The sequence below is a fragment of the Ailuropoda melanoleuca genome, chromosome 2 (genome assembly GCF_002007445.2).
Source record: "Ailuropoda melanoleuca isolate Jingjing chromosome 2, ASM200744v2, whole genome shotgun sequence".
NCBI classification, from domain to species: Eukaryota; Metazoa; Chordata; class Mammalia; order Carnivora; family Ursidae; genus Ailuropoda; species Ailuropoda melanoleuca.
In genome coordinates this window covers 32,163,189-32,182,773 of record NC_048219.1, presented here as the reverse complement: position 1 = coordinate 32,182,773, position 19,585 = coordinate 32,163,189, and the positions used below count along the sequence as shown (strand labels likewise).

The window sequence follows — 19,585 nt, the reverse complement described above, 5'->3', positions numbered from 1 at the left end:
GCAGGTGATTCTCTTTCATTAGATTTAAGTCAGGTTTACTAGAGTATAACTATCATACAGAAAGCAGTTTGCCCTTGTTAGATGTAAAGGATGAATAGTTATGATAATTAAGTACAGTTTCTTTAAAAAAAAAAAGAAATTTATTTATTTATTTGACAGAGAGAGAGAGCACAAGCAAGAGGAGCAGCAGGTAGAGGGAGAGAGAGNGAGAGAAATTTATTTATTTATTTGACAGAGAGAGAGAGCACAAGCAAGAGGAGCAGCAGGTAGAGGGAGAGAGAGAAACAGGCTCCCAGAGGAGCTGGGAGCCCGATGCAGGGCTGGATCCCAGGATCCTGGGATCATGAACTGAGCCAAAGGCAGAAGCTTAACCAACTGAGCCACCCAGGAGCCCTGGTACAGTTCTACAGCAAGCACCAAAATCAATATGTAAAATATTGCCACCACCCCCAAAATTCCCTCATGCTCCTTTGTAGTCAGTACTCTCCCCCACCTCCAATTTCTGGCAACCACTGATCTGATTTCTGTCCCTAAAGTTTTGCCTTTTGTAGAGTGTTATATAAATGGAATCATACGCTAGGCAGCCTTTTGTGTCTGGCTTCTTTGACTTCTCATAATGCTTTTAAAAATATGTTGTTGCACATATTAGCAGCTCACTCCTTTTTATTGCTAAGTGGTATTCCATTGTGTGAATGTGGCTGATTTTTTTTCCCCATTCATGCCCCAGGTAATAGACCTTTGTGTTGTTTCCAGTTTGGGGCTTTTATGAATAAAGCTATTACATATATTCATGTACAAGTCTTCATGTGGACATTTATTTTCATTTCCCATGGGTAAATAGCTAGGAGTAGGGTTGCTGGATCACCAAGTAAGTATATGTTTAGCTTTATAAGAAATCGCTAACCTGTTTTCTGGAATGACTATAACATTTGCTTCCCACCAGTAATACAGGAGAGTTCACTTCACATTTTCTCTATCACTTGGTATTATTATCAGTTGTTTTGGTTTTTGTTGTTGTTGTTAACGTAGCCATTCTAATAGTTGCCTAATGGTATCTAATTATGATTTAATTTTTATTTCCTTCATGATTAATGATGCTAACATCTTTTCATATGTTTATTTGCCATTTACATCTTTTCTTTGATAAAGTGTTTAAACTTTTTCCTATTTTTAAAATTGTATCGTCTTACTGAGTTGTAAGAAGTCTCTATATGTTCTAGATACAAGTCTTTCAACAGATATGCCTTTTGTGAATATTTTCTCACAATCTGCAGTTTGTCTTTAGGGTCTTTTTTTTGTCCCTCATAGTTTTTGAAGAACTGAAGTTATTTAATTTTGATGAAGTTCAATTTATCAATTTTATCTTTTACTATTCAAGCGTTTTGTGTCCTATATAGACACTTTTGTTGCTGACCTAAGATTGCAAAGATTTTCTCCTATTTTCTTCTAGAAGTATTACAGTTCTAGATTTTTAGTTTAGGCCTATGACTCACTTCGAATTAATGTTTGTGTATGGTGCAAGGGGTTTTTTAATTTGCATATGAGCATCTAATTGTTCTGGCACCATTTGTTAAAAAGACTGTCTGTCCTTCATTAAATTACCATTGTACCTAGTCAATAAATTAATTGACTATATATGTGCAGGCCTGTTTCGGACCCTCTATTCTGTATTGTTGGTGTGTTTTTCTACCTTTATAGCAATACCCCTTGTCTTGATTGCTATGGTTTTATAATAAGTCTTGAAATCAGATCATCTAAGTCCTCCAATTTTGTTGTCTCTTTCAAAATTTTGTAGCTCTTATAGGTCTTCATATTTTCATATAAATTTTATAATTAGCCTGTCAATTTCTTTTAAAAATACCTACTAGAATTTTGATTGAAATTGCATTGAATCTTTGGGTCAATTTGGGGATAACTGATGTGTTAATAATAGTGACTTTTCCAACTCACTAGCACTGTTTATCCTTCCATTTGTTTAGCTCTTTTCTAATTTCTCTCATTAATTCTTTAGCATACAAATTTGCATTATTTTGCTAGAGTTATCTCTAGGTATTTCTTTCTTTCTTTTCTTTAAGCACTATTGTGGAGGATTTGCCATTGAAAAAAGTAGTAATGGTATTTTATCCATAATTTTCTTTCCAGAATCCAGCCATGAAGTGGTTAAGGTAGGGGCTTTGTCTAAACCCAGTTATCACCATTTTGGAGAAGCATTACAGCATAGTGTTAAAAAGTCCACGTTGCCTGGTTTTAAAGCCTCACTCTACCACTCACTAGCTTTATAACCCTGCTTTCTCCAGGGTTCAGTTTCTTCACCTGTAAAATAGCCTTGATAATAATATTTACTTCATAGGTTTGTTAAAAGTTTAGATAAGCAGTGTCAATCAATGTCAAGCACGTAGATATAACTCAAAACATGCTAGCTTTTATTATTTCTCCCTAGCTTTATGACCTTGGGTAAGCTAACTTCGAAAAACCTCCATCTCCACATTCACAAATTAGGGATAATAATAGCGTTAATAGGATTGTGCTGAGGATTAAATTAAAATAAAACATTGAGGGCACAGAGCACAGTGTGTGGCATATTGTAAGCCTTTATTAATACTAGCTACTAATAGTATCTATGTCAGTGTCTGACATANTAGTACAGTGTCTGACATATATTGACATTAAGCAAATGAATATTTTAAAAATAGCTTCCGAACAATGAATACTAGCTTTGGAGAAAACTTGTAGGGAAAATTCAAAAGTTGTAGAAGTGGCTGCGAGAATATTTAGATGATGCACAGACTGACTTATTGGAAACTAGTCATTTTCAATCATTCATGCTAAATGGTTTTCTTTGGTCATCCAAAGAATTGCCCCTCCCCCTACATTGCTTCTAAACTCATTGCAGATAGTGGTGTTCCAGCTTCAAACTAAAATCAATCTATTTATTGTAATGACTTCTAGTTACATACACCCAATTAGTACTGTCATTAGGAAAGCAGCAGCTGCCGATATTGAGTAGCAATGCGACATTCGGCGTTCAATGCTTGTAGCTCCCAAGTGGGGCCTCCTCACCTAGGGAAATTAAAAAACACCCAAGATAATACCTTTTGTCATTAATTCTTCTTCTATTTTCTGAACAAAACAAACCAACTTTACCAACTAACTAACGCTGTGCCAGACAGAGAGAGGTGGTTCTAAAAGATACAAGTACTGATTGAGTATTTTGGGTTCTGGCTTACTACTAGCATAGACGGCAACATAATCTCTAGAGAAATTAGCCCGTTTGATAATACAGGCACGTATTGAGTATGTTTGCATGGATCTACACCCTGAATAATATGAGAAATCATAAATCAGCTATATATAACCGGGAACAGTGGATCAGGATCTAAGCCACTGGTTTGAATGTTTAGCTCTGCTATGAGATTTATAAAGGTGTATGTCTCTGGCCAAGTCATCTGCCCTCTCTTTTCATGTCCTTCATCTGTAAAATATGGGGCCAGTGTAATGAGGTTGATTAGAACTTAATGATTCAGATTTTATTCTTTGGCTTTAATATGCATTATCTGCCTTCAAACTTGTTGCATTCTAGTTGGGGAAAAAAATAAAAAGGAGTCTTCCTGAAAAGGCAAATAATCGTCCTAGATACTATTTGACCAAGAGTAAAATTAATAACCCCCAAGGTAGTAAAAGTCAACATTATTGGCATATGAATTAAATGAACATTGCAGACTGTTTTCTCATCTGTAAAATAGGTTTAATTATAACTGCTATGCAGTGTGTAGAATTAGTTAATGTTTTTTGGACACCTAGAATACTAGAAGTGTATTAAAAGTTAGTTGCTTTCCCCACTAAACCTATGATCTATTTAAACCTCCCAAGATTTTTTATCTTGATATAATAAGGAAAACTGTTCCCTGAAGACATTTAGATCATAAATCTGCCCCAGATGGTAAAGATCCAGATCAGTTTTACTATCTTCAAGGGACCAAACCATCCAATATTTTTAATATAAATATTTTGTCCAATTTTACCAGCACCAAATCATCTGTGCTTTTTCTTTCTCAGTTCTTTTAACCAAAGATGCAAGGACCCAGCTTGATAATTATTCCATATTGGAATCTGTTTTTTTAAAAAATTCCTTTGGAATCATATTGCCCTGTGTTTATATCTATGCTCCGTATACAACTGTCTGATTTATTTAAATTGCTAAATTTTCTGGGAGCCTCACTTTCTCCATCTGTAAATGGAAATATCCTCACTTTATAGGTTTTCGGGTTTTGTTTTTGAGATTTAAAAGAGATCAAGTAAGTAAAGCCCTTAGCAGAATGGCACGTGTATCACCTGGCATATCACAATTCCAGTGACGTGTCAGTGAAGTTTCATCATATCTTATTCCATTGGCTATAGTGTTGGATTCTTCAAATAGCTTAAATTGAAGTAACCCAAATGAAGCACCTTGCTTTAACTCCAACCATAGAGACTGCGGTTATTCTATACCTATATGACAGGAAATTACTCAGTGATAACAAGTACTCAAAAGTATGAGTTGTGTTATAAGGGAAGTTGAAAACATAATTAGGCACAAAAATGTATATATAGTGTGATCTCAAATATATGATATATGCATAGAACAAAAGGTTGGAAAGAAACAATACAAAAGCTTGAAAGTGGGTGGTTGTGAGAATATGATAATTTTTTCCTTTTTCTTCTTTACACAATATGGTATAATTTTTATACCTTTCAAAATATGGGGTTTTTTTTCTTTTTGTATTTTCCACTTCCACTTCTCAATATTTTCTATTTTTTTGAACAATGAACATATGTTGAACAAATTATAAGACAGAAAGCCACATCTATTTGAATGCATAGTAAAGAAGAAATCTGTGTATATCAATTGTTTAAAAAGTTTTGAACATAGGGGCGCCTGGGTGGCACAGCGGTTAAGCGTCTGCCTTCGGCTCAGGGCGTGATCCCGGCGTTGTGGGATCGAGCCCCACATCAGGCTCTTCTGCTATGGGCCTGCTTCTTCCTCTCCCACTCTCCCTGCTTGTGTTCCCTCTCTCGCTGGCTGTCTCTATCTCTGTCAATTAAATAAATAAAAAAAAAATCTTAAAAAAAAAAAAAAAAAAGTTTTGAACATAGTGAAGAATTGCTAAGACAATACCATCCTCTCCGACAGGACTATGCTACTTAGTAATCAGTTTTAGTTTGATGAATATTTATCAAATTCTCTCATAACCTATTTCGATTATTTTTCTTATTTTTCCACTTTTGCCTTTTCTTTGCTATAACTTTATATTTAATTTAAATACCTATGCTATGTGTGTATCAGATCAATGTGTTAAAAATGTATGAGGAATATAACCAGCCTATAATTGACATGATGTGTATATATTTTTTAATTTGAGAGATGGAAACTCCAGGTCTTCAGAATCCCAATGACTGCAGTTTTGGTTCTTGTAATAGATACTCAGTTTGGAGCCATGGCCTCCCACCATGAATTCCAGGGGATTATCTAGCAGTGCCCACTTCTCAAGTCCAAAATTGGTTTATTTAGGCATGACTTTTTTCTTACTTAAAACATCAATCTTCTGTCTTAGGTTTAGTCATTGGTAAGCAAGGTAGAGAGATCAGAACTGTAAGAAAAATAGAAAGTGATTTTGATGGTCTCAGACCCCTTTTCTTGATGAAGAATGGCACATAGTCTCCATAGTTAAACTGGAAAGGGAAGGTCTCTGGGTGGAAAATTTTCAGACTTAGCATCAATTTTTAACCCACTAAAGATTCTCCGTTTCTCTTCTCAGTAGTGATAAGGAAACAGCCACAGGTACTTATATACGGGCATATGCCTAACTTCTCAATAAGATTTTGACATTCAGACAGGAAAAATCGTATCTATTTCTCTTCCCCAATCACAGAGCTTATAGTATCTACTTAATAAATATTAGTGAAATTCAATTGAAATTTTATCAACAGGCTTTTAAAATTTTAACACTGTTAAGAATTTTCATAAAGGAGATGGAATGCTTTTGAAAAAAATCATATTTTATTATCACTCTTTTGCTAATAAAACAAAACAGTAAAGCCCCTATGATGGTCTTCCATGGCACTTAACCCTTAACTTTGGGCTAAAAGACTCGTGTGAGTTGGGACCTCCCTACCAAGTTTACCTTGTACCACTGCAACCCTCTTTTGTTTTGCTCCCATCACACTGGCCTTTCAGTTTCTGTAATAAACGTGCTCATTCTCACCTCTGAGCTTTTGCAGTTGCTGATCCCTCCGCATGGAATACTCTTGACAAGTTCTTGTTCCGGTATTGTTAGCTCCTTAGAGAGGTCTTTCCTGATGGTCATATGTAAAGTTATTCTCATTAGTCATTGATCTCATCACTGTTTTATTCCTTCATAGCATTTTTCTGTATCTATTTCTTAATATATTTGTTCCCATATTTATCTTCATCGAAAGATAAGCTTAGTGTAGACAGGGTCTTTCTTGCCTTCTACTACTGATTCTCCACCCCTGGAGAGTATTTNGAGATATTTCTTAATATATTTGTTCCCATATTTATCTTCATTGAAAGATAAGCTTAGTGTAGACAGGGTCTTTCTTGCCTTCTACTACTGATTCTCCACCCCTGGAGAGTATTTGTGAAAGGCAGGCAAGGAAAGAAGGAAGGAAGGAGGGAGGAGAGAAGGGAGGGAGGGAGATTAGATCAAGCCATCCTTACAACTCTCCTGTGTGGTAGGATCCGTAATCTCAATTTTACAGATGAGTAAACTGAGGAAAGAAAAGTTAGGTATCTACATAGTGATCACAGCTAGTAAATGGAAAAACTGGAATTCTAAATAGACTCCTCCTGAATTCAAGAACAGCTCTTTACCTTAAAAGACATTCTGGCACTTCTACTCCAGCCTTGTTAGAGTAACTGTTCCAAGACTTACCCTTGCACTATAAACAACTAGAAAACTAGACAAAGTATACAAAACAGCTAATTTTATTTTTTTTTAAGATTTTATTTTTTTATTTATTTGACAGAGATAGAGACAGCCAGCGAGAGAGGGAACACAAGCAGGGGGAGTGGGAGAGGAAGAAGCAGGCTCCCAGCAGAGGAGCCTGATGTGGGGCTCGATCCCATAACACCGGGATCATGCCCTGAGCCGAAGGCAGACGCTTAACCGCTGTGCCACCCAGGTGCCCCAAAACAGCTAATTTTAGATGTGGAATAATAGGAAGCTCAGAAATGTGATCCCTAAGATAAAGGAAGCAACTGAAGTGGAAACTGCACTTGTTTTTGCTTTCTGCCTTGAGGTGCTTTCTGGATTACAGCAGAGAGAAGGGGAAATCTAGCATAGCATGGCAAAATGCAGTTGAGGAGGTGATGATCCGAATTCAGTGAAACTGAGGCATCTGGAAGTAATAGGACAGATATCCAGAGAAGAGGTTGGCGTACAGAAAAAGAGTTCCAGAAATATGCATATGGATCCCCTTAAGACTATTTGCTGAATGCTAACCTGTGAATGTAGGGTAAAACCCTACTTAGCTGGCAAAGGATAACTAGGGAATTGCAAGCCAAACAATTCCCAGAGCTGACAAGGGAGTTTGAGTTCTGAGCAGCAAGAGTAGAGAGATTTTAACAAATACCCAGGAAATTTCTTAGGCACCCACGAAGGGTAATACCTTAGTGATTCATGCCTTAGTGGTAGAGTAAAGGCTACTCTAGACCTGCCTTGACAAAGCTTAAAGACAAGCCTTGAAATGATCAGGCTGATCCACAAGTAACTGCTAAAATGAACTTCAACACTCTTTAAAGGAAGGCAACAAAATCAATTATAAATCACATTTATAATGGCCAACATCTAAAAAACAAAAACAAACAAACAAAAACTTAAAAGACATGTGAAGAAGCAGGAAAATGTGACCTACAATTAGAAAAAAACTTAGTAAATAAGGACATAAGTAATGGCAGACATGATGGAATTAGTAAACAAGGACTTTAAAATAGCTATTATGTATCATACAGCTTATGGTTTAAAGAAAATACTGAACATGAAGAGGAGAAAAATGAACTATATATATATATATAAGAACATATCAAATAGAACTTCTAGAGTTGAAAAGAGTATGGTATCTGAAATTTAAAACTCACTGGAAAGACCTAACAGTAGATTAAACACTCTGCAAGAAAAGATAAGAGAATTTCAAGATGTAGCAATAGAAATGATCCGGAATGAAGCACAAGAGAAAAAAAAGAGCTAAATAAATTTCAGTAACAGTGGGGCAATATTCAGTGATTTACATTAGAATTAGAATCTCAGAAGGAGAGAGAGCAAAAAAATTATGTGAAGAAATAATGGCTGAATTTTTTCAGATTTGACTATAAATTCACAGAGTAGAGAATCTAAATGAAAATCAATCAAGATAAACAAGAAATTATACCAGGGCACATCACAGTCAGATTTCTGAGAAACCATGATAAACTCAGTATCTTAAAAGAAGCCTGAGGGGCCCCTTGGGTGGCTCAGTTGGTTAAGCATATGACTCTTGATTTCAGCTCAGGTCATGATTTCCTGGGTCATAAGATTTAGCCCTGTGTTGGGCTCTGCACTCAGCAGGGAGTCTGAGATTCTCTCTCCCCCTTTCTCTCCCTCTTCCACTGAATTTCCCCCTGCCCTCCCTTTCTCTCTTTCTCTAAAATAAATAAATAAATCTTTAAAAAAAAAAAAAAAGCCTGAGCAAAAGTACACATTAAATATAGAGGAACAAAAATAAGTCCACTGAACTACATTAAATGTGACTAATATAAATATGTAAGTAAAAAGGTGGAGATTATCACATTGGATTAAAACTAAGACGTAGCTACACAGTGCCCACAAGAAACCTACTTTCAACATACATACAGATAAGTTAAAAGTAAAAGATGGGAATATACATATCAAACAAAACTGGAGAAACTATATTAATATCAGACAAAGTGGGCTTCAGGACAAGAAGTATTACCAGGGATAAAGGTGAACATTTCCTGATGATAAAAAGGTCAAGAATATATAACAATTAGGGGCACCTGGATGGCACAGCGGTTAAGCGTCTGCCTTTGGCTCAGGGCATGATCCCGACGTTATGGGATTGAGCCCCACATCAGGCTCTTCTGTGAGCCTGCTTCTTCCTCTCCCACTCTCCTTGCTTGTGTTCCCTCTCTCGCTGGCTGTCTCTATCTCTGTTGAATAAATAAATAAAAACTTAAAAAAAAAAAAGAATATATAACAATTAGGCCTGTAATAACAAAGCTGTAAAATACGTGAAGCAAAACTGAAATTAACAAAACCACAGTTAAATTTGGAGATTACAGTCCAGTCAGTCCAACTCATATCCAATAGCAGCACATTCTTTCTGAGTTCCCATGAATCATTCTTTCCAAGTCCCCATGAATCATTCATCGAAATAGGCAAGAAGTTAGATACATGAACAAATTCCTTGCAATACAAAAGTTAGCAACATTTATAGAAGAACTGCAAAGTTAACTAGCCCACTATTATGTAAAAGGTTGCAGAATACAACTGCAGTGTTCAAAAACTAATTGTATTGCTACATAAACAGTGAAATGAAAAATATTCTTTTATTGAATAGAAATATGTTTAACTGAGAAACTGCCAGGCCTGCACAATGAAAACTACAAAGAAAAGAAAAAGAAAAAGAAAACTGCAAAGCATTGCTGAAAGAAATTTTAAAAGACTCAAACAAATGAAGAGCGTTACCATATTGGCAGATTAGAAAACTCAAAATTTATTGAGGTGTAATTAACATAAAATATCTTATTAGTTTCAGGTGTACATTGTAGTAATTCAGTATTTTCATACATTATGAAATGAACCCCACCAAAATTCTGGTTAACGTCTGTCACCATACAGTTATTACAATATTACTGACTATATTCCCTATGCTGTATGTCCTCATATCTTATTTATTTTAAAACTGGAAGTCTGTACCTTTTAATCCCCTTTATCTAGTTCACCTGCCCCCCTTCCCCACCCCTCTGGTAACCTCGTTTGTTTCATTTATCTGTGAGTCTGTTTCTGTTTTGTTTTGTTTTTTAGATTCCACCTATATGTTAAATCATATGGCGTTTGTCTTTCTCTGTCTGGCATTTCACTTAGCTTATTACCCTCTTGGTCCATCCATAATGTCACAAATAGCAAGATTTCGTTCTTTTTATGGCTGAGTAATATTCCAATGTGTGTATGTGTATGTGTGTATGTGTACCACTTCTTTATTCATTCATGTGTCAGTGAACACTTAGATTCTTTCCATATATTAGCTATTGTAAAAAATGCTACAGTAAACACAGGGGTGAATGTATCTCTTTGAATTAGTGTTTTCATTTCCTTCAGATAAATACTCAGAAGTGGAATTGCTGGATTTTGTGGTATTTCTAATTTAAATTTTTTGAGGAACATGAGTGCTGTTTTCCACAGTGGCTGCACCAGTTTGCATTCCCACCAACAGTGTATGAGAATTCCTTTTTCTCACATCCTCTTCAACATTTGTTATTTCTTCTCTTTTTGATACTAACCTTTCTGACTAGTGTGAGGTGATAGTTCATTGTGGTTTTGATTTGCAGTTCCCTGATGATTAGTGATGTTGAGCATCTTTTCATGTGCCTATTGGCCATGTGTATATCATCTTTGGAAAAATGTCTATTCAGATATTTTGTCCATTTTTAAATTAGGGTTTTTTAAATATTAAGTAATATAAGTTTTTAAACATATTTTGGGTATTAATCCCTTATCAGTTGTATGATTTGCAAATATTTTCTCTCATTCAGTACCTTGCCTTTTTGTTTTGTTGATGCTTTCCTTCGCTGTGTGAAAGCTTTTTAATTTAATGTAATCCCATTCGTTTATTTTAGTTTTTGTTGTCCTTGCTTGAGGGGTCTGGTCCAAAAAAAAAAATATTGCTAAGACAGATGTCAAGAATTTACTGCTTATGTTTTCTTCTAGGAGTTTTATGGTTTTGGATCTCATAGTCAAGTTTTTCATCCATTTTGAATTTATTTTTGTATATGATGTAAGATAGTGGTCCAGTTTCATTCTTTTTCATGTAGCTGTTCAGTTTTTCGAACACCATTTATTGAAGAGACTGTCTTTTGCCCCATTATGTATTCTTGACTACTTTGTCATAGATTGATTGACCATATATGTGTGGGTTTATTTCTGGGCTTTCCATTCTATTGCACTGATCTGTGTTTTTGTTTTTGTGCCAGCACCATACTGATTTGATTACTATAGCTTTAGAGTATAGTTTGAAATCAAGAAGCATAATAACTCTAGCTTTGTTCCTTCTCAAGATTGCTTTGGCTATTTGAAGTCTATTGTGGTTTAATACCAATTTTAGAAATCTTTTTTCTAGTTTTGTGAAAAATGCCATTGGTGTTTTCATGGGATTGTATTGAATCTGTAGATTGCCTTCAGTAATATAGACATTTTAACAATAGTAGTCCTTCCAGTCCATAAGCACAGAATATCTTTCCATTTATTTGTGTTGTCTTCAGTTTCTTTCATCAATGTCTTACAGTTTTCAGAGTATAGGTGTTTCATCTCCTTGGATAAATTTATTCCTAGGTATTTTATTCTTTCAGATGCAATTGTAAATGGAATTTTTTTTAATTTCTTTTTTCTGATAGCTCATTATTAGTTTATTAAAATACAAGCAATTTCTGGGGCACCTGGGTGGCTCATTCATTTAAGTGTCTGCCTTCAGCTCAGGTCATGATCTCAGGGTCCTGGGATCAAGCCCCACATCAGCTCCTTGCTCAGTGGGGACCCTGCTTCTCCCTCTCCCTCTGCTCTGCCTGATTGTGCCCTCTCTCTCTCTCTGTGAAATAAATAAATAAAATCTTTTTTTAAAATGCAAGCAATTTCTGTATGTTAATTTTGTATCCCTTGACTTTACTGAATTCATTTATTAGTTCTAATAGTTTTTTGGTGGAGACTTTAGGGTTTTCTATATATAGTATCATTCATCTGCAAATAGTGACAGTTTTACTTCATTATTTACAATTTGGATGCCTTTCATTTATTGTTTTGTGTAATTGCTATGGCTAAAATCTCAATATGTTTAATACGTCCATTCTCCCCAAATTGAGTTACCGATTCAGTGCAATCCCAATCCAAATCACAGCAGGTTTTTTTTTTTCTTTTACCATTAAAATTGATAGCCTATTCTAAACTTTATATGAAAATGAAAAAAAACAACCCCACAAGAATAGCCGCAACAACATTGAAAAAGATGAACAAAGTTGGAGGACTTATAATACTTTATTTCGGGGCATTATAAAACTATAGTAATTGACATAGAATTGATACAAGCATATAAGTCAATGGACCAGAACAGAAATTCCAGAAATAGACCCACACAAATATAGTAGTGTCCTCCTCATCCACAATTTCACTTTCCATGGCTTCAGTTACTCACAATCAACTATTTTTTTTAGAAGATTTTATTTATTTATTCAACAGAGATAGAGACAGCCAGCGAGAGAGGGAACACAAGCAGGGGGAGTGGGAGAGGAAGAAGCAGGCTCATAGCGGAAGAGCCTGATGTGGGGCTTGATCCCAGAACTCCGGGATCATGCCCTGAGCCGAAGGCAGACGCTTAACCGCTGTGCCACCCCACAATCAACTATTATCTGGAAGTAGGTGATCCTCCTCCTGACACATTGTTAGAAGGCTGGTAGTAGCCTAATGCTACATCATACTGTCTGCATCATTTACCTCGCTTTACCTCATCACATAGGCATTGTATTGTCTCACATCATCACAAGAAGAAGATAGGTGAGTATAGTACAGTCAGATATTTTGAGAGAGGAGGACCATATTCACATAACTTTTATTACAGTATATTGTTATAATTATTCTTTTATATTATTAGTTATTGTTAATCTTTTACAGTGCCTAATTTATAAACTCTACCATAGATATGTATGTATAGGAGAAAACATAGTATATATAGGGTTCAGTACATCTGTGGTTTCAGGCATCCACTAGAGGGGTCTTGGAACATACCCACCATAGATAAGGGGGGACTACTGTATGTTTAATCAATTATCACCAAAGTTGCTAAAACAATTCAATGGAGGAAAAGACTGGCTTTTTACCATATAGTGCCAGAATAATTGAATATTCATATGAAGAGAAAAGTACTTGATCCTCATCTCACACCATAAACTGACTTGAAATTGATAATAGACCCACACACAGATGGGCTGAAACTCTGAACCTTCTAAAGAAAATATATAAGCAAATATGATAGCCTTAAAGTAGATAGTTTTTTTAGACACAAACATGAGACATAAAGAAAAACATATAAATTTTACTTCACCAAAATTACAAGTTTTTCCTCTCTAAAGACACTGAAGAAGATGAAAAAGCAGCAAATGAGAGAAAATATGCATAAAGTGTATATCAGATAAGTGACTGGTATCCAGAACGTGTGTGTGTTTATGTGTACACACAACTCAATAACAAGAAGATAAACAATCTTCCTTTTACACAGATTTGAACATTTGCTTCACAAAGAAGATACACAATTGGCCAATTAATACATGAAAAGATATTGTAGCATGTTCCTAGGGCACCTCTAAGTACTGTGAACTGGGTGACGGAATAGAACAGAAATTTATTCTCTCATAAGTCTACAAGCTGGAAGTCTGAAATCGAGGTGTCAGTAGGGCTGTGTTCCTTCTGAAGCTCTAGGGCAGTATCCGCTCCATGCCTCTCTTTCAGCTCTAAGTGGTGGTTGGCCATCCTTGGCATTCCTAGGTTTGTAGACACATACTCCATTCTCTGCCTCCATCTTCACATGACAGTCTTTTCTATGTGTGCACCAGTATATATCTACATGATCTGCTTCTAAGGATACCAGCCATTGGATTTAGGGCCCACTAAAATTCATTTTGACTTTATCTTAACGTGATTACATCTGCAAAGACCCCACTACCAAATAAGTTCACATTCACAGATACTGGGGGTTCAGTCTTTTACATACCTTTTTTAGGGACACAGTCCAACCTACCACAGATGCTTACCATCATCAGGGAATTAAATATTAGAACCATACTGAGAACGCTTACTGACATAGCTGATTTTTTTTTTTTTTTGAGAATACTAAGTGTTGGCAGCAATGTAGAGCAAATAGAATTCCATGCGTTGCCAGTGGGTGGTAAAGTGGTACAGCTATTTTGGAAAACAGCCAGTTTCTTAAAAAGTTAAACATGTTATCACCATAGGCCCAGAAATTTACCTAAAAGGCCTAGATATTTACCTAAAAGAAATGAAACCATACATCCAGACACAGCCCTGCGTGAATATTCATAGCAGCTTTATGCGCAATAACCAAACCTGGAAACAACCAAAATAGCCATGAACAATTGAATGGATAAACAAGTGGTTGCAGATCCATGCAAGGGAACAACAGCAATAAAAGGATGTATGGGTTTGGTGTAAAGACTTGGATGCCCCTCAGAATTAGTATAGTGAGTGCAAGAAGTCAGAGACTAAACCTTATGTACAGTACGACTCAATTTATATGAATTTCTAGAATAAAGAAAATGAAGCTGTAATGACAACAATCAGATGATGGGTTTCTTGGGTAGGGGCGTGGAGTGGGGAAATTTATTGAAAAACATCGTAAAGCAACTTTTGGGAATTGATGAAAACGTTCTGTATCTTGATTGTGGTGGTGGCTACGTAAGTGTATACATTTGCTGAAACATCATGAGTATACTTAAAATAGGTTCATTTTATTTCATGTAAATTATGCATCAATAAACTGACTTTTTAAATATAGCCATCTGTTATTGGAATGGAGCTCCTCTGGGGTAGCTGCTCTTCTCTAAGTCACATTTAAGCCGGGCAGTGATGAGAACTAAATAGAACAACATCCACTAACATCCTGTGCCCCGCCCGATCGTAAATAGTCAATCAGAGCACTTTCCTGTTAGGAAATTTTAGGACCTATGACATAGTGTTAATGTTTATATTTATATTTATTCAGTGGTTGCTAGTTATTCTATTTCACAGATGTGGACAATTATACCATTTTCTGAATTTTGCTGGTCTTGTAGCTTTTATAAATTACAAACTCCTAATATAAACTTGATTGTAGTATAGTCGAGAGAGTGGGTAGGCTTTAGTGCTAATCATCTTGTGGTTTAAAGTCTGGCCTTGCCATTTAGCAGCTGTACAGCATTCATTCCTTCACTTAAAAATATGTATGAAACGATTGTGATGTACCAGGTCCCCAGGCATAGGGGATGTACCTTAAGGGGATGTGTTCCTAGCCTCATGGAACTTACAGTCCAATCCTTCAACTTATTTTCCTTCTCCAGGTTTCTGGGTTTTGCCATCTGTAAATTGGGTTGTACTGCTATCTTCACGGGGGGTTTTGACTATCAAGTGAGATGACCAAGTAATCAGTATGCAGTAGACAATAAGGGTTTCCTCCTGCCCTACCTGCGTGTCTTTCCAACTCCTTACTGTGCTCTTGTTCTCCCCTATCTACCCTATCACGTCCTATCCTCTCCCATCATGAATTTTTTTAATTATTGAAGTATAATTGACATACAAAGTTATATTTAGTTTCACACGTACAACATATTCAGCAGTTCTATACATTACCCAGTGCTCACTATGAAACGTGTAGCTGCCCTCTGTCATCATACATTATTACAGTATTATTGATTATATTCCCTATGCTGTACTTTTCATCTCCATGATTTATTTATTTATAACTGGAAGTTTGTACCTCTTAATCCCCTTCACCAACTTCACCCCCCCATACACCAACTCCCTGCTGACAACCACCAGTCTGTGTTTAAGAATCTGTTTGCTTTTGCTTTTTGTTCTTTTGTTTTGGGGAGGTTCCACATATTAAGTGACATCTTACAGTATTTATCTATCTCTGTCTGACTTATTTTACTTAGCATGGTACCCCCTAGTTCCTTTCTTCTTGTCATAAATGGCAAGATCTCACGGCAGTCAGATTGGCTAATACCAAAAAGACAAGAAATAACAAGTGTTGGCAAGGATGTGGAGAAAAAGGAACCCTCATGCACTATTGGTAGGAATGTAAATGGGTATAACCACTGTGGAAAACAGTATGGAGGCTCCTCAAAAAATTAAAAATAGAAATGCCATATGATCCAATAATTCCATCATGAATCTTATTCATGTCTCTTTCTATAATGCCACAAGTGCCAATACTTGTTTCTTTTCTCAGCCAGAACTATTTAGATTTCTGAATGAATTCTTCCAGCTCTTTTCCTCTTTATTTTATTATTAAACCTATATTGGATGATATTTAAAAATAAAGAACAGTTCCCAGACTGATTTTTGTGTTATCCAAAGTTAAGTGGAGTATGGTACTCCTTAACAGTAACTCTTTATATTCATATGCCATTTTACCTTTATAAAGCCTTTTTGTATCTGTTATTTCATTTAATCATCTCAATAATCCTGTGAGGTCAGTGAAGGGATCATCATGTCTACTGTCTACATTAGTGTACCAAGGCATATCTATGTTAAAAGAGTATTGAGATAGGGGTGCCTGGGTGGCGCAGTCAAGTGTCCAACTCTTGATCTCAGCTCAAGTCATGGTCTCAGGGTTGTGAGTTAAAAAAAAAAAAAGGATTTAGATCAGAGATGTAATTTGAACCTGCTTATGCTTTTCATTTGTTTATGTATTTAATCACATTAATTGGCTACTGATTGTATGCTGGATATACTGTGATCCTGCGCTTAAGAAGCTCATTGTCTGTGAGGGCCGGCAGCCTGCAAGTGGAGAGCAGTGACAGGATATGGACGCATGTACAAATGGGGGTTGTCAATGAAGAGCAAAGGATCAGCCTTGTTGGGGCTATGGAAAGGGCATTGCGATGTGCCACTTAAACAGAGTATTGAGGCTTCTCATAATTTCCCCATGTGAATGAGGATGGAAAAGGCCTTCCTAAAATACCCCTAAACAAGAACCTTAGGAGTTGATATTTACTCTCTACTCTCATTGGTGCAAAGTAATTCTTTACTATGACCCCCCCCACCCACTCCCCCCAACAAAAGAAAGAAAAGATCACAGAGAAGAGAGTCACAATCATCGAGGTCCTCATCAACTGGGCCTGGTTTTCTGGATAAAAGGAGGAAACAAGGGCTTGTTTCCTGCAGCTCTTTCTTGTGCTGCCTTCCCTCAGACCCTGGCCTTGCTCAGGCTGGACAGATCCCATCCAGGGAGGCAGGGGGAATGGTGTTTGTATTCATCAGTATGCATTTCTTGAAACTGGCCACCAGTGAACAATCAAATCGCCTTGGAATGTTCTTAAGCTTCCTACATGTTTGATTAGTTTTTCCCAGTAGGAAATGAAACAAAAGACACAGCTATTAAGAGAGCTTGCTCTCTGCATGGCCTAAGACTGGCTCCTGGTGTCACAGTGATCTTCAGAGCAGACAGGAAGGTCAGAATCATTCCAGGTGTTGAATGGAAAGACTGGAGCTGGATGTGTGTAGTCTTTGTGGTGGATGGGAGCAGAGGAGGGCAGGAGAATCTCAGGTCTCTTTTTGACTGTTCCAGAGGCTGTTTGACACTCTTGCTTCAATTTTTCTCGCTATTAAAGAAGATTATCCATGTATAAGATTCTTCCATGTATTCATTCCCTTAGTAGCCCACAGAGCATAGCCCTCTGCTAGATGTCAAGGATATGAGTAAAGTATAAATAAGAGACAGCTCCCAAAGGAGTTCTTGCAGAAAATGGGGTGAGCAGACATCAAGGCTGTGGGTGGGTGAAGGGCAACATAGGCTCAGTTGACGGGACCAAGTCTTTCCTAGAGGAGATAGCAGGGAACTGTGTGGGGATGTGAAAAAGAGAAGCCTGGCTGATGGTGTGGTGAAAGAGCAATTCTGGTGGAGAAGAGAAATATCCAAGGAAGATCTTTTACATTTTGTCGTAATAAGCAATATAAGCCCTCTCTTCCAAGACACCTATAAAATTTTAAGTAAAATATATACAGCTCGTTAAGATTTGTTGGAGTAGATCATATTTGGGAAGAGAAAAGTGCTGATATCTGCTTCATGGTTTATGTGGGATGTAAGAACCTGGACACAGGAAAAAAAATCAGCCAATATTTAGATACATAAATACATACATATATTTACATGTGTGTATATCTATCACATATAACTATGTAACTAATACATGTATCACATATACATGTATATGCACACTGTGTATCCATATGCATATATACACCCTATACATGTATATATGAATATATGAATATATGGTATTTATGTAACTCTCCCTAAAAAAGCTTCTTGGAGAACAAAAAAGAATGTTATCTGGATAATACGTTCTTAGTGAACTAGCATGAGCTAACACTTAAGTACTTACTATGTACCAGGTCCCTTTCTAGGTACCTTAAGTGCAGTATATCTTCTTCAATCCTTACAGTAACTTTACCAGGTAGGTACTCCCATTATCACCTTTTTGCGGAGAAGGAATCTGAGAAACAGAGAAGTTCAGTTACTTGCCTAAGGACACATAGCAAGTAAGAAATAGAGCTGGGCAGCCTAGATCTAGGACCTCAACTCTTAACTTCTCTGCCCTATTACATAAGATATGACTTGCTTTTAATATTTTTGTAAGAAATCAAACCCTTTAAGGAGCTTTGAGTATGGATGGAAGAATCAAGGCAGCTTTGATTCTCAAGCAGTTGAGTGTGAGGAACAGAAGCTTCCTCCCTTCATGGTGGCTTTAAGTACATTGCTCCCTGAATTCGATTGTAGATCGTTGGACAAGATTTGCTCATTTGGTTCTTTCATTCAGTAACTATTTACTGAGTAGCCACTATGTGCCAAAAACCATTTGAGGTGGTAGAAAAAAAACAGTAAACCAAATAAGCAAAATCCCAGTTAATTATGGAGTTTACATAAGGATGACAGAAGAGCACTTGGATGGTTTGAAAAATCGTGATAACTGCTGTACAGACAAGGGGTGTCGTGAGAGTACAGAGGATGGAGGGGAGCTGCTATAAAATACAGGTGGTCCAGGGAAGCCTTGTTGACAAGGTGACTTTTGAACAGAGACCTGAAGGAAATACAGGAGCGAGACTGCAGTATCTAGGAGAAGAGCACTGTCGGCAGAGGGAATGGCAAGTGTGAAAGCCTTGAAGTTCAGTTGTACTTGACCTGTGTGAGGAAGAGGTGGAAACCAGTGTGTCTGGAGTAGGTTGAGCTAGAAACAGAATGGCAAAATAGCAGGTGAGAAGTTCAATGGAGACTTTGGTTTTCACTCTGGGACAAGTAACCACAGGAGGGTAGAGGCAGGAAGCAATGATTTTTTTCTGCCTTGTGTCTTAAAAAGTTTACTCTGACTACTGGGTGAAAAATCAACGATAAGGGGGCAAGGGTGGACAAAAATTATTGTTGCAAAAATCCAGGCAAGAGATGATGATGGTAGTGTTGGGGGCTGATGAAAAGAAGTTAGGCTATATTTTGAAGGTAGAGTTAACTACGTTTGGAAGTTTTCACCCCATAGACTATGTGTATAAATGAT

The 19,585-nt window shown here is 36.7% G+C and overlaps 1 protein-coding gene and 1 pseudogene across 9 annotated transcripts in view; both read left to right on the top strand.

Annotated features, from left to right (window-relative positions):
- Window positions 1–19,585, top strand: part of DAB1 (DAB adaptor protein 1) — a 1,110,909-nt gene that overhangs the window by 405,920 nt on the left and 685,404 nt on the right. The gene's annotated exons all lie outside the window — the stretch shown is intronic.
- The window catches only part of LOC105242156, a 102,287-nt pseudogene that overhangs the window by 80,736 nt on the left and 1,966 nt on the right, over window positions 1–19,585 (top strand).